We start from the raw sequence: 13,285 nt of genomic DNA, 5'->3' as shown, positions 1-13,285 counted from the left end.
TGGTCTTCAAAGAGAGAATGACAGTTTGGGGACCAGCACAGGCTGACCACCCCACATCCCGCACCTCCAGTCAAACAATCTATTCTCAAACATTGGCCTACACTTAACGCAGGTACTCTGAACATGGAACACCCCTTGTTTGCCTTTCGCAAAAATCACAACTTAAAGAACCACTTGGTACGAGCAGCACTACCCAATGTAACACCTCCTCTAACACTGGATGTACACTGGGGCCTCACACCATTTGTAGGACACTCGAAATGTGGCAATTGCAATATGTGTGACTTTACTATGGAAGGGAAAACCTTCACTTTTGAGAATTTTGTCATCAAATCAAGTACTTTTTCCAACTGTAACACCTGTAACGTCATCTATTTAATACAATGCCCTTGCCAGAAGAGCTACATCGGACAGAATACACAAAAGATCAAGACTCGTATCGAACAACACTGCAGCAGGATTCGCTGCAACACCCCCAATGCGCCACTGGTCAAAGATTTCAACCTTGCAGGCAACAAAGACAATGAAATCAAGTGGACTGTGCTCAAGACTGTCAAACTACCAGCCAGAGGGGCTGACCTAGCACAGCTTTTGAATAAAGAGGAACTAAAACTCATCATCCGTTTGGACACTATCCAAAATGGTCGAAACAGAAACGAAGACTGGACAACCTTACTCTAATCTCTGCAACTAAACTTCCCCTTTTACCAACAGTAGTAACTAAGGTTTCATTATTGGATCACTTTCCGTTTTTCAATGTTCCAAATGTAATGCTCTTAAAACCAGTAGTCCTTCCACCATGTATTCGCAATGTAATAATTTTTTTGTGAATATAAATGTCAAATACATGCTTTTAAAATGTTCCATGTCATGAATCCACGTCTCATACACTGTACTTCCTTACTCACCCAACATGGATGCCAGTATTCTCCCCACTAACTACGGGAGCATGCTTTCACTATCGTCACATCACGTACGTATCACGTGACCTTCACCGCCCCTTTTATACACTCACTCACTGCTTTTCCACACCAGAGATTCAGCTCCTGGTGGCTCATCGGAACGACCGGTAAGATAGCGCTTGCAGTTCCCCCCGAGGACCTTTCCACTTAGTACTCCGCACGCTTCTGATGGCCTTTCCCTTTTAAAGTAAAATCTTGTGATTGGAAAGTAACTGCCCTCCCTTGATCGGCAAGCATCCACCGCACTTAAACCCACGGACGCCCTCCTGATTCCAATTTACTCCTGGCGCCGTAATTTATCCAGATTTGGTCATCTGTTAACTTCAGAAATGGTTTCCAACCATCTCCTATACATTTAGGTAAGCTCCCGCCGTTACTGCTGTTCATCACGGACCCTTTCAAAACCCCCTTTACGGCACTAACCTCTTCCCCTTATCCGTCTAGCACGTACAAATTACCTCCTTACCCCTGGATGCTCCTTCCCCCGCGTTTGCCATTCAGGTGTGTCCCTACAACCTGTATGCTCATCCTAAGTAAAGCTCCAGTCCCTTATCGCTGGCCCGCAGCCCATATGCGCCTTTATGATCTCGCACACCGCTATTCTTTACCTATCTCACGGAACGCTCCATAATTTTGCCGTTAGTAAGTGTTTCTTTCATTTCAGAACCCTTCGCACGTTCTCATCACGGCCTTTAAGAAACCTGCTCATTATCTCGCATCCCGCATTGGTTTTTACCGCATCACTACCATAAATCAGAGACCTGCACAAACACAGGTTGCCTGCAACTTTTCACCAAGTTCCACCGTTCCTGATACATGCCGGCATCACTCGGCCTCCCTTCGTTTTATCAAGCATCCGCCAGGCAGTATGTGCCCTCACAACTTCTCTGGCTTGTCACTCACACACGCCCGTTGTTTCACTTTTATTGACATACTCCTTGTCAATTGATCAATGTTGCCATTGTTTTTTTGTAGTCTCACTTTTTCACAGTGTGGTTAAACTTCTGGAGGTCACATGTCATTTTTCTCTCGCTCCTTGAAAGAATTTTAATGTTCTGTTTCCTGCCTCCCTCCCTGTTTTATTTTTCTTCGCAGGCAGCGTATTTTCAGGCTTGCTAAAAACTTTTGTCCTGATGATGATCTATGTATCTAGTTATAGATCGAAACGTCATCGACTCTCTAAACAGCATACACGTTAAACTCATTTGTTAAAGCAAGTGCATTACTGTTTACTTCTATAAGCTTGCCCCCACTATTTGCATTGGCGAAAAGCTTTGTTTGTTTTGCCTGGAAAATGTGTGTTGATTTGTAATTGTCGGTGTGTTTTGTTCTTGAAGGATAGAGGACTGTGTCTCACTCAATTACGTTCTGATTTATTACAAACAATCGCTTTTGAAATTATTAAATTCAAATGTACGGCTGGACATCTCAAACTCAATATAGTACTGATTCTGGTCTATAGTCATTGTTTTTTGGCTTATAATTGTTTGAAGGACCAATTGTTTTTCATAACTAGTGGACCACTTTTCTGCATCAAGAAACACGTCTGGAAGTAAGCGGAAAGAACTCTTGACTTTGTCCCGGTCCAGCACAACCTTTTTTTATTCCTTCGAGCGCTAAAGTAAGCCTGCCTGCTCGTTGCCAGCTACCAAGGGTTGAGCAAGGGAATAATTTATTGAGACCCTAACTGAACCAAGTATTCTATTTGTGGCCTTATTCCTAGTTGTAAATCAATACTAATAATCCACTTTCCAACACTAGCGACAAACAAGATTGCTCTGCGCTAGACTGGCCTCTCTTTGACCATCCCTGTCTTGAATACGTGCCAGACTGGCCGAAGCTCTTTCTCCATTCAGAATGGCTAAAGTTTGGAACTCAATTCCTACAGGGAGCAATAAAAACATGGCTTATACTTTTTTAATAATTGTATGACACAGACTACTAAAAAGAAAAAAAAGAAAACACATGAAAAGCTAAAAAACGGGAGGTACCCTTCTCCTCATCATGTTTTAGTGCAAGTAACAGTTTGCTGTACCATTTGTGAAGCCTGTGTCCAATTCTCCCATCATGCACTCCGAAAGGGCACTATAAACCTGTGCACTTGTAAAATTAGCAAAGTTATGGCGAATAAATTGATGTTGCTGTGTGAATTTGGCTGGGACTCACGAAATGTGTATTGCAATTCCGCGCGCTCTCTTTTATTTCGTTATCAGGACTTACATTTTTTGCAATCAATTAAAAATTAAACCGGATGCAATTAAACATTATTAGAGCCTTCACCACGTCCATTTAATAAGTTAGCAACTCAATTGGGTATGGTAAGAATATGGATAATGAATACCCAGCTCTTCATAATTTCATAAAGATGATTTTTTTTTAAAGGATTTAAATATACTTTCCCCTCTGGGAGCTGCATCATCAACTTGTCTGGCTAGGGATGCCATTTTTCCTTTAACATGAAATATTTCTCCAGAGATTTGGGTAACACAGATTGTGTTGTCGACTAAAAGGCAAAATTAGCGTCTGTTTGAAGTGCAAAATGGAGCAGCAAATTCCACTACATAAAATAGAAATAAAAAAAAATATTTTTTGAAAACTAAGAGGAGAGGCTTGTTGTTTAACCACACTCTCACCCCATACCTGTACGTATACAATGCTACCCTAACATCTGTTCTACAAATGCCACATACAACCACTTATAAGGCAAGGTAAAATAAAATCTGAGGTCTGGGGCCCTCGGAATATGAGAACATGTTTACTTCAAATGTAAGCATGTCAGAAAACACAGAGGAGCAATTCTAAGAATAATTCCCACGGAGAAATGTTCTTCTCAGAAGAGAACACAAACGTCAGGACTTATGGAACCACGGTATCTGAACATGGGTAGGCACTTTCACCCTCAGTGCACGTCGAATCGAACCTCTGGTGAGGTGTTTTGAATTTTTGTGTATCAGTCTCCCTTAAAAACACAATAAATAAAAAAAATATATATATCGTGGTATACTGGGCCAGGCAGAGCAGTTTTTCTGTCTCTAAATGAGTCGGGACTCTACACTCTACTGTTTTCAAAGGAAACGGTATACGATAAGTGAGAATTACTTTTAACATCCACCAAACATTCTGAAAAATAACACGGTTTTCCTTTCCAGCCCAGCCGCACCTACCCTGCTTCTAACTCTCGTATTCGATTGCCTTGGACATGTGTGTTATTATTGGAAGACGTATTTACCAATTAATCATTTTCTGTAAGGGTTCATGTCTTTATGTTTCTTCTATTATCTGTGGTATTTGTGTCTTTTGCTTTGCTTTGGTGCTTGGGTGTTGTTGGTGTTTCTTGCTAGGCAATTTAAAGCTGGCCTAAATTTACTCGGAACTGCAAACATTTGCCATTTAAAGTGCTAAAAAGTAGCGAAATATGGTGTAACAAAGAGCACACAAATATGTTCCATTCTATTTTCTGAATATAAAAACACAATGTTTCATTAGAAATGAACGTTACAGCAGGTGTACGCTACAGCACTCAAAGAAAACACGTATGAAAAGGAAACATCAAACGCTGTACAAACACCTTAACTGATTAATGCAGGAATTATTTATTGTTAGCTTGTTGGTGATTATTCAGTATTAGTTAAGGATTTTCAATGGCATCTTGTATTTTTTCAAAAGCATCTTTGCGTTGTGCTTGAAGATACACATTGCACCCTTAACTCATGTTGAAAACTTTGTATCAAATGACTTAGATATGTGGCCCCTAGTAAGTAGAATGAACGGTATGTGAAATATTGCTTGTCTGAATATATGACTTATTTCATTTTCAATTCGCTTGGTACATGTTGAACTGAATCCTCTAAATGTGATGTTGTGCATGTACTTTATTACTATGAATATGGATTTCTTGTTCCTTGTATTTAGTTTGGGGTGACTGTACATTTGTACATTCAGATGTAACTAATTTTGGTGTAATTGATTATTTGTTCCAGCAAGTCTATCTTTGTACTAATGTGCATTCATTACATCAACTGCACATTATATAAGCCAATTTCATGTATTCCACATAGTTAATTAAATGGATAAACACCTCCATCTTCTCAAACTTTAATATTAATATGCTAGCTGGCGTTTAGTCCACTAAATGCGTGGAAGTTAGTGGCCTTGCCCTAAGAATCATACTTGTTCACACAGAATTTACAGCGAATGCGCTTCAGAGGTGCCCTGTAGCTAAAATAGTCTTCCACATCATATTTGCAGGCCCTCTCTATGCCTAGCAAGTAGTGCTAATAGTTATTGGTGTTAGCCACACCCCGTGACTGTACCCTGCTCCCAATATCTATTGGGCATTGCCTGCAGCTCTGCCCAGTGAGCATTTGAAACAAGGCATAGTCTGCATCAATGCCCTATTCCCAGTAGCTCTACGTGCAATACAAACATAACACGAGTGACAGTTTTTTATTGTACTAAATTTGGGAAAATCATGGACACTAAAAGGGTGACATTTACTAGTCCCACTCCAATCTAAACCAATTTGGACACTAAAGGGATGAAGTGTACTATTCCCACTGCGATCTTAACCAGTTTAGAGAAGGTGTTGGACACTAAACGGTTAACATTTACTATTCCCACTCCAATCTAAACTAATTTGGGGAAGGTGTTGGACACTAAAGGGGTGACAATAACTATTCCCACTCCAACCTAATCCAAACTTGGTGAAGGTGTTGGACACTAAAGGGGTAACATTTACTATTCTCACTCCAAAATAAATCAACTTAAGGAAAATGTTGGACACCAAAGGGGTGACATTTACTTTTTCACTCCAATCTATTCTAATTTGAGGGAAGGTGTTGGACGCTAAAGACTTTACATTTTATAACACCAGTTCAAAATAGCACTTTTTGCTTAGAATATTATAAAATTAAGTTGTAAAATACACAATTAATACTGCAAATTCTCACATTGAGTAGATTTCAAAATTAGCAAATATGTTATATGAAAATTCAGTAAATTTTGCATTTTTAAAAACATTTTCAAAATTGTTTTGCATTTTTTATACAGTTATTACAACTTCATAAGAATGATGTATTATGTTTAATTTAAACATCAAAATACATCTAAATGTACTTCTTTATAAATAAATATAAAATTACTTTTACAATTTAAAATATTAAAATTTCTATTTCAAAATATACCATTTAAATATCTCAGTTAACATAAAATCTACAAATTTAAAACAATTAATATAATAAAATACATTTTAAAATTCAATACAATTTTCATTTTCATTTCATAAAACGTTATTCGGTTTTACAATGTCAAAACCATAAAAGTCACAATAAATATACACATCCCATATAAGTATTCATAAAAAGAAAGTTTAAAAGTCAGAACCTTGAAGCAGGAAGAATCACATGTAAAATATGTCAAGTGTGGTAAGCAGGTTATAATTCATCGAAAGGAGAGCACACTAAAAACATACTTAAGAACTATGAGTGCCACCTCCCCCTAGAGAGATTACAATTCCAAGCAGGCCCTAGTTCTCACCAGCGATTTCAAATATCCTACAATAAAACTTATACAATCAGATTTCAGCAGCAGCACATACAGAAGTGCTGGGCGGACCTGGTTAAAATCAAGCCTCTTGAAAAGGGGGAGTATAAAATGTCTCCGTGGTACTTCATAAAATTTGCAGAAGAACATGAAGTGTAGCAGGTCCTGTGGTGACGAGTTATCACAACCACAGGGTGCTAACACCTGGCCTCTGCTGCTCCCTATCGGGTCAGCAATTAAAAGATGAAAGAAATTGAGACGAAACCTAGACAATAAAAAACGCTCATATGCGGTCATTGTTCCCAAGAGATATGGCTCTGTCTGTGGGTGTGTTTTTAAGATAAAAAATTTACGGACACTTGATTTACATAATTCCTGATCGTCCCTTTCAAGTTTCCTTATACAAATAAAAGCTTTTTTGACCAATTCAACATACTTTTTTGTTATATTTGAGGGTTTAAAAAAAAGTTCTGGGCGACCCAACTCTGAAAAGCGACCTTTGACATACTTCAGCCATGGAATTCTGGATGTATGTTCCAGGGACATACAGTCCATTAGAATCTGTTGGGTAAGTTTTAGTTCTTTGTTTGGCCAGCACTTAAGCCAAAATTCTAAAGGGCGCAAAGCGAGAGTATCACACAAAAAAGGGGCCCCCAGTTCTTCATGGGCTATCAGGTTCAATAAGCCGGTTGGCATTCCCAGCAGGCGCTTTAGATAGTTGTTCTCTGCCACCTGTAGTGCGTCTGCGTTAATGTACCCCCACACTTCACTGCCGTAACATGCAGTTGACACGCCCCTCGTCTGGCTGATTTTCAGCAAAGCTTCAATTGGGCGCTTGCCCATCTTAGCAGTAAAGCTGAAAGTAGCAGCAGTTATTCGTGTGAGCTCCCCCTTTTTCCTTGTAATAAGGGGCCCCCACTTCAGGCGATCATCCAGCACAACCCTAGTGGTTCTCACTATCAAGATGGCATCGTCTGCAGATAGGAGGACCAAGAGACCCCGGCGACCCACATGCGGAAAATCAGCCCCTGTAGATACCAGGGCTCCCTCGAGATCATTAATATATAGATTGAACAGGAAGGGGGCAAAAATACAGCCCTGCCTCACCCCTCTTTCAATGATAAATTCCCTGGAGACCCGGAGATCCTGTGCAAACCTAATGTTTGCATTGGTGTCCCGATGCAAATCCATTAGAAAGTCCACAATAGGGGCCTCCACCCCCATGGCCCTCATGGACTGCCACAGTTTGACTCGATTTACACAGTCGAACGCAGACGATAGGTCCATGAAGGCCATGTAGATCGTACCTGGGTGGGCCATTGTGTACTTACCAAGGATCAAGTACAGGTTTAAACATTGTGCCACCTTGGATCTCCCCACAGAGAACCCATATTGGGTATCAATGATGATATTACGCTCCTCAGCCCACAAAGATAATCTTTGCAATAATACCCCTCCCACCGCCTTAGTTACAGAGTCGATGAGAGAGATTGGCCGATAACAGTGCGTACTGTTACGGTCCCCCTTTTTGAACACTGGCACAATGTTAGATATGGCCCATGATTCGGGGCTACTGTCCCTGGCAGCAGCAGTCAATACAGCCACCAGGATCGGGGCCCAGAAGGAAGGATCTGATTTATATAGGTCAGGCGGAATTCCGTCCGGGCCGGGAGCTTTATTACTAGTTAAGCCCGCAATTCCCGCCTCTACCTCTGATAACTCAAAGACCAGGGGGCATATGTATGAAACTCCCGTTTTGCGAATCTCAAATTGCGATATTTTGCGATTTGCAGTTTGAGATTCGCAAATCGGGATGTAAAAAAAAAATTGCAAATGTTTAGCGATTTCTTAAAAATCGCTAAAAAGTCTCAGAAACATCATTTGCGATTCCTTAATTGCGAAAATCGCAAATTAAGAAATCGCAAAAATGGGAATCTGCAATACAGGTGCAGCCTGATGACATCACAACCAGGAAGTGGGAGTGATTTCCTGCACCTGCTCACCTGAGCCACACCCAGAGGCTGTTTGAAGAGTGTAAGGAGGCATCCCAGGAGAGAACAAACCCCAATGGAGTCCCACAAGCAACATGAGGGCAAGGAGGCAGAGAAGAGAATGAGAAAGCACAAGTGTTCTGACAAGGAGCAGGAGGTCCTCATGGAGGAGATGGTCTGCAGCCATGAGCTCCTCTTCGGGAAAAAGGCACTGCGAGTCCCAGAAGCAAGGAAACAAAAGATCTGACTGGAGATACAACAGAAAGTTAATGCTGTGGATGTCACAAATCGCACTGTCGAGGAATTGCGCAAGCGATGGTACGATATGCGGCAAAGGTCGAAGGAGAGGGTGGCAGCCAGACTAAAGGATGCAAACAAGACCGGGGGAGGACCATCCACAGCAGCACAGCCAACACCCCACGAGGAGCTTGTGGAGTCCACCCTCCTGCCTGAGAGCATCGGTGGTGTGGCTGATATTGACAGCTCCGACCCTGCATCCAGCAGCCAAGGTAAGATGCATGCCAAATAAATCTGCACTGATCCCCATCCCATGCACACTTCCCCAAATACGTTAAATATACAAAACAAATGTCATTCCAGTCCAAGACTTACAGCACACCCAGCAATGCATCATGGAACTTGTAGTAATATGTCTGACAGTGTGTCCATGAGACATAGGAAATCTAATGCAACATGTGGGTCGGGGATAAGGGAATAATACAGTGTCAGAAGTTAGCCGAGACAAAGTGTAGAAACTTTATTGAGTGCAAATTGCAGACAAAGACACAAACTCATGTAGTCCCCTTTACATCCACAGCACAATCCAGGGCACGTGATGACAGTGCAGAGGGAGATGAGCCTGAACATCCTGAGGAGTAGCATGACGATGGGGACTCCAGTGATGATACGGAGCACACAACAATCCTGCGCAGGAAGCTCACACATGTGCCCCCACTGCCTCCATTGGAAGATGACATACAGGCCACAGGGGAGGACAGTGACAGAAGAGAGGAGAGTCAGGGTGTGTCACACATGCTGAGTCAGGAAACACCAAGGCTGAGCATTCCAGCACTGGAAAGACGCAGGTCAAGGCCCAGGAGCAGCACTGCCACTGATGCGGCAACACCATATTTTCAGGGCTAGAATACAGCATGCTGCAGGTACAGCGCCTGCAATGTAAATCATTGCGCTCAAAAAATAGGCAGCTATGCAGTCTGAACAAAAATCAGCGCAACATGGGGGAGGGCATCATGGCCGTGGCAGGTGCCATATGTGACCTCTGTGACACCCTGAGGCACAACCAAGACGCCAGTGACAGGGCAGCCCGACGTGCCAATGCACGACTGCACAATTATACTAAGGCCGTGAACCGCCTCTGCACCATCACCAGCAATTTGACACGTAGAAGCATTACCATGCAGTTGGAAATGTCGCACTGCTGTCAGGACATAGCAAGAGGGCTAGAACAGGTCACCAGTGCAGTGGAGCAAATGGAGACGGCCAACTCAGGTGGCATCGGTCTCATGGTCTCTGGCGAGAGTGAGGAAAGATCCAGTAGGAGTAGCATCACACCTACATTGCCTGGAGCAAGAAGGTGCAGTTCCAGACAGGGTTCAGGACCTAGGAACACCACAGAGGGCACTCAGCCTGGAACCCAAACAGCACCAATGCGTCACCGAAGGAGGTGAACTGTTCATTGACAATTTAGCATCAATGGGTGATGTAACCCAACAATGCAGATTGCACAGTTACTTGTGCCGTACCTGCACTGTGTGAATAACATGTGCTGGGTACAGCAACACTTAATGATTGTGAAGTGTGAATAAACACAGCACACATTAGAATCATTTTTTGTCTCATGTCATCATTACTCACCTAGAAGTAGTTTTGTGTGATCTCAGTCCGTCTCTGGCGTCCAGCAGCTGCCCCGACTCCTGATGCTGGTCTGCCAGAGGGAGCAGGGCAATCGTCATCCGATGTGTCTGTATCGGTCACATCAATTGTGGTGCCTTTCCTTATAACCATGTTATGGAGCATTGCACAGCTTGCCACGATTTTACAGCAGGTCTCAGGGCTGTATTGCACTGCACCTCCACTTTTATGCAGGCACCGGAACCGGCTCTTTAGGATTCCAAACGTACGCTCAATGACGGAGCGTGTAGATCTGTGTGCCCTGTTGTATCTTCTCTCACTTGCATTGGCTGGATCCAGATACGGGATCAGGATGAAGTCCTGCACTCCATAGGCACTGTCACCTGCAGGGATAGACACAATAGGTAAGTCAATGTCCCCATCCTCCAGTGATGTAGTGGATGTATGGATGTGTGCCATGTATTTACCTATCAGGTATCCCTCCCCAAACTCTCCTGTACTCAGACGTCTGTGTATTCCACTGTGTCTAAAGATGAAAGAGTCATGTGTACTGCCAGGGTATTTGGGTAGACTGTCATTGATGATATACTTTGCGTTGCACACAATCTGTATATTCAGGGAATGGTAGCATTTAAGGTTTCTGTAGACATATTCAGTTGCTGATGGGGGTGTGATGGCCACATGGGTCCCATCGATGCAGCCAATGACGTGGGGGAAACGTGCAATCTGGTAGAAGTCAAGTTTTGTTTGCTGTAATGCCTGTTGGGTGGTGGGGAAGTGTATGTGATGTGAAAGCCTCTGTAGCATTGCATCTAGAAAGGCATGGAAAAAGCACAAAAGTGCACTCTGTGACACCCCGCCAACCTCCGCTTTGACCCCTTGAAAACTCCCTGACGCCAGGAGGTGCAGGGAGCGCAGGACCTGCACATGTGTGGGAATTGTTTGTGTCCTGCGTGTAGGGTGTTCCAAATAGGGTTTCAGCTCCTCAATCAGGTCCAATATGGTCTGTGGGTGCAGCCTGTACTTGTCATGGATGTCCTCTTCAGTGTGCTGGAACAGAGTGATGCGCAGCCTGAATATACGTTCCTGTCTCATTCTCCTCTGTGCAAGAGCCCGAATACGCAGCCTCCTGGCTATCACAAACAGTGCTGCCATTGTGGAAGGTTCTGTTGCATTGTGGGGTGGTTTAAGTACCTTGCACCTGTTTACCACCTGCATGCACTTGGTGTTAATTGCAATTTCTTATTTTGCGAATTTCGTGATATCGCGATTAGCGATTTTTCCATACATTTGCTTGTGATTTCTTAATTTGCGATATCCTTTTTGCGAATTTTGCAAATTGAGAATATCGCAAATTAGGAATTCGCAAGCTTATTCGCTATTTTGGAGTTTCGCAGCCTAAGAAATCGCTAATTTAGCGATTTCTTATTTTGGACTGGGAATGTGTGTCATACATATGAAATAGCAAAATTTTCGTCGCAAACACTGTTTTTTGTGAATCGCAGCGTTTGCGACTAAAATTTGGTTTCATATATATGCCCCCAGGTGATCAGTATTTCTTGTCCAAGGAGACTCTTCAAGGGAGCCCATAGAACCCTTAAACATTGATTGAAAGTAGGCCACCCATTCATCTTCAGTGATGTTGGAGCTTAGGGTGTTACTTGTATCATCAGAGAACAGGGGTCTGTTGATGATGCCCCAGAACTGTGTACTGTTCCTTAATGTGTTAAGCTCTAGCAACTCCTTCCACGTCTCCTCCTTCAATGTTCTCTTGTGGGTGGCTAGGGCCTGCTTATATCCTGTACGACAGGCCTGGATTTCTCAGGAATACTTTCAGAGCCTCCTTTCACTTGAGTGCTGACTGAGAGCAGGAGGAATCAAACCATCGTGGATTTGAATTAGATACCTTGCAGGCTGGAGCCCTCAATAGTTCCCCTACTTTACATGAGATGGAGCTAAATGCTCTGAGAACATTCCTTTGTGGACTCTCCGGTTGGGTACAAACGGCAAGTTTGGCTACACATGATGCTCTCACCTCCCTATAAAAAGCATCTGGATCAATCTGGGACCATTTAAGACGGCCCCCACTGTCTATGGGTCTCATAATTCCCTTTTCGCTACCCCTGGGTTTGCTAGATAAAAATACACCACAGAAATATACACAGAGGGGGTTGTGATCGCTGTAACCAGTGTCCTTAATGGTAAACCTCCGAAAGAGGGACTGGGATGGAGAAGAGACTAAAATGTGGTCTATAAAGGACCCGGTACCTCTTCCTTTGAAGGTGGGAATGAGATTCTTACTATTTGGGGCAGAGAGGGACAACAATGTCAGCAGGCCAAATTCGTTGACTAAATTGTTTAATTCATCCCCCTGTGGTGAGTGTTCGAAATGAAACCCCCTCATTTTGTGGCATCCCATATCAGACATATTCATAGTCTTTGGGTTGCCACAGGGGTGGATATTAAAATCTCCCAACACCATCATGGGGTGTGAGCTAAGATCACACAACTTCCTTAGATGGTGACTCAGCTGGATGATATTACCTTCACCCTTTTTACTGTTTGGTTGGTTGTAAAAATTAATCAGGGTCATTTTATTTTTTCCCTTCTTACGTGTGATGGCCTGTAGGCCATGGCCAAAAGGGAGGCAGGTTTGTATCTGGCAATCAACAGCCAGGGAGATATAGATAGCTAATCCTCCTTTGGCTCTACCACTAGTTGAAGGGGAAGCAGGGAAAATACAATTAATGTGCATATCTTTAAAATTATGAACTTAAAAATCAGAATTAAAATACATATTTTTTACAAATCTCCCTACTCTTATCCCCTAATAACCTAACATCTAACAACAACATTAATATAATTTAAAATACAAATATAAACAATGTAATAAATAGCATAATTATCAAAAATCTAATC

The sequence above is a fragment of the Triturus cristatus genome, chromosome 3_2 (genome assembly GCF_964204655.1).
Source record: "Triturus cristatus chromosome 3_2, aTriCri1.1, whole genome shotgun sequence".
In the NCBI taxonomy this organism is placed as follows: Eukaryota; Metazoa; Chordata; class Amphibia; order Caudata; family Salamandridae; genus Triturus; species Triturus cristatus.
This window is presented reverse-complemented; position numbering follows the sequence as displayed.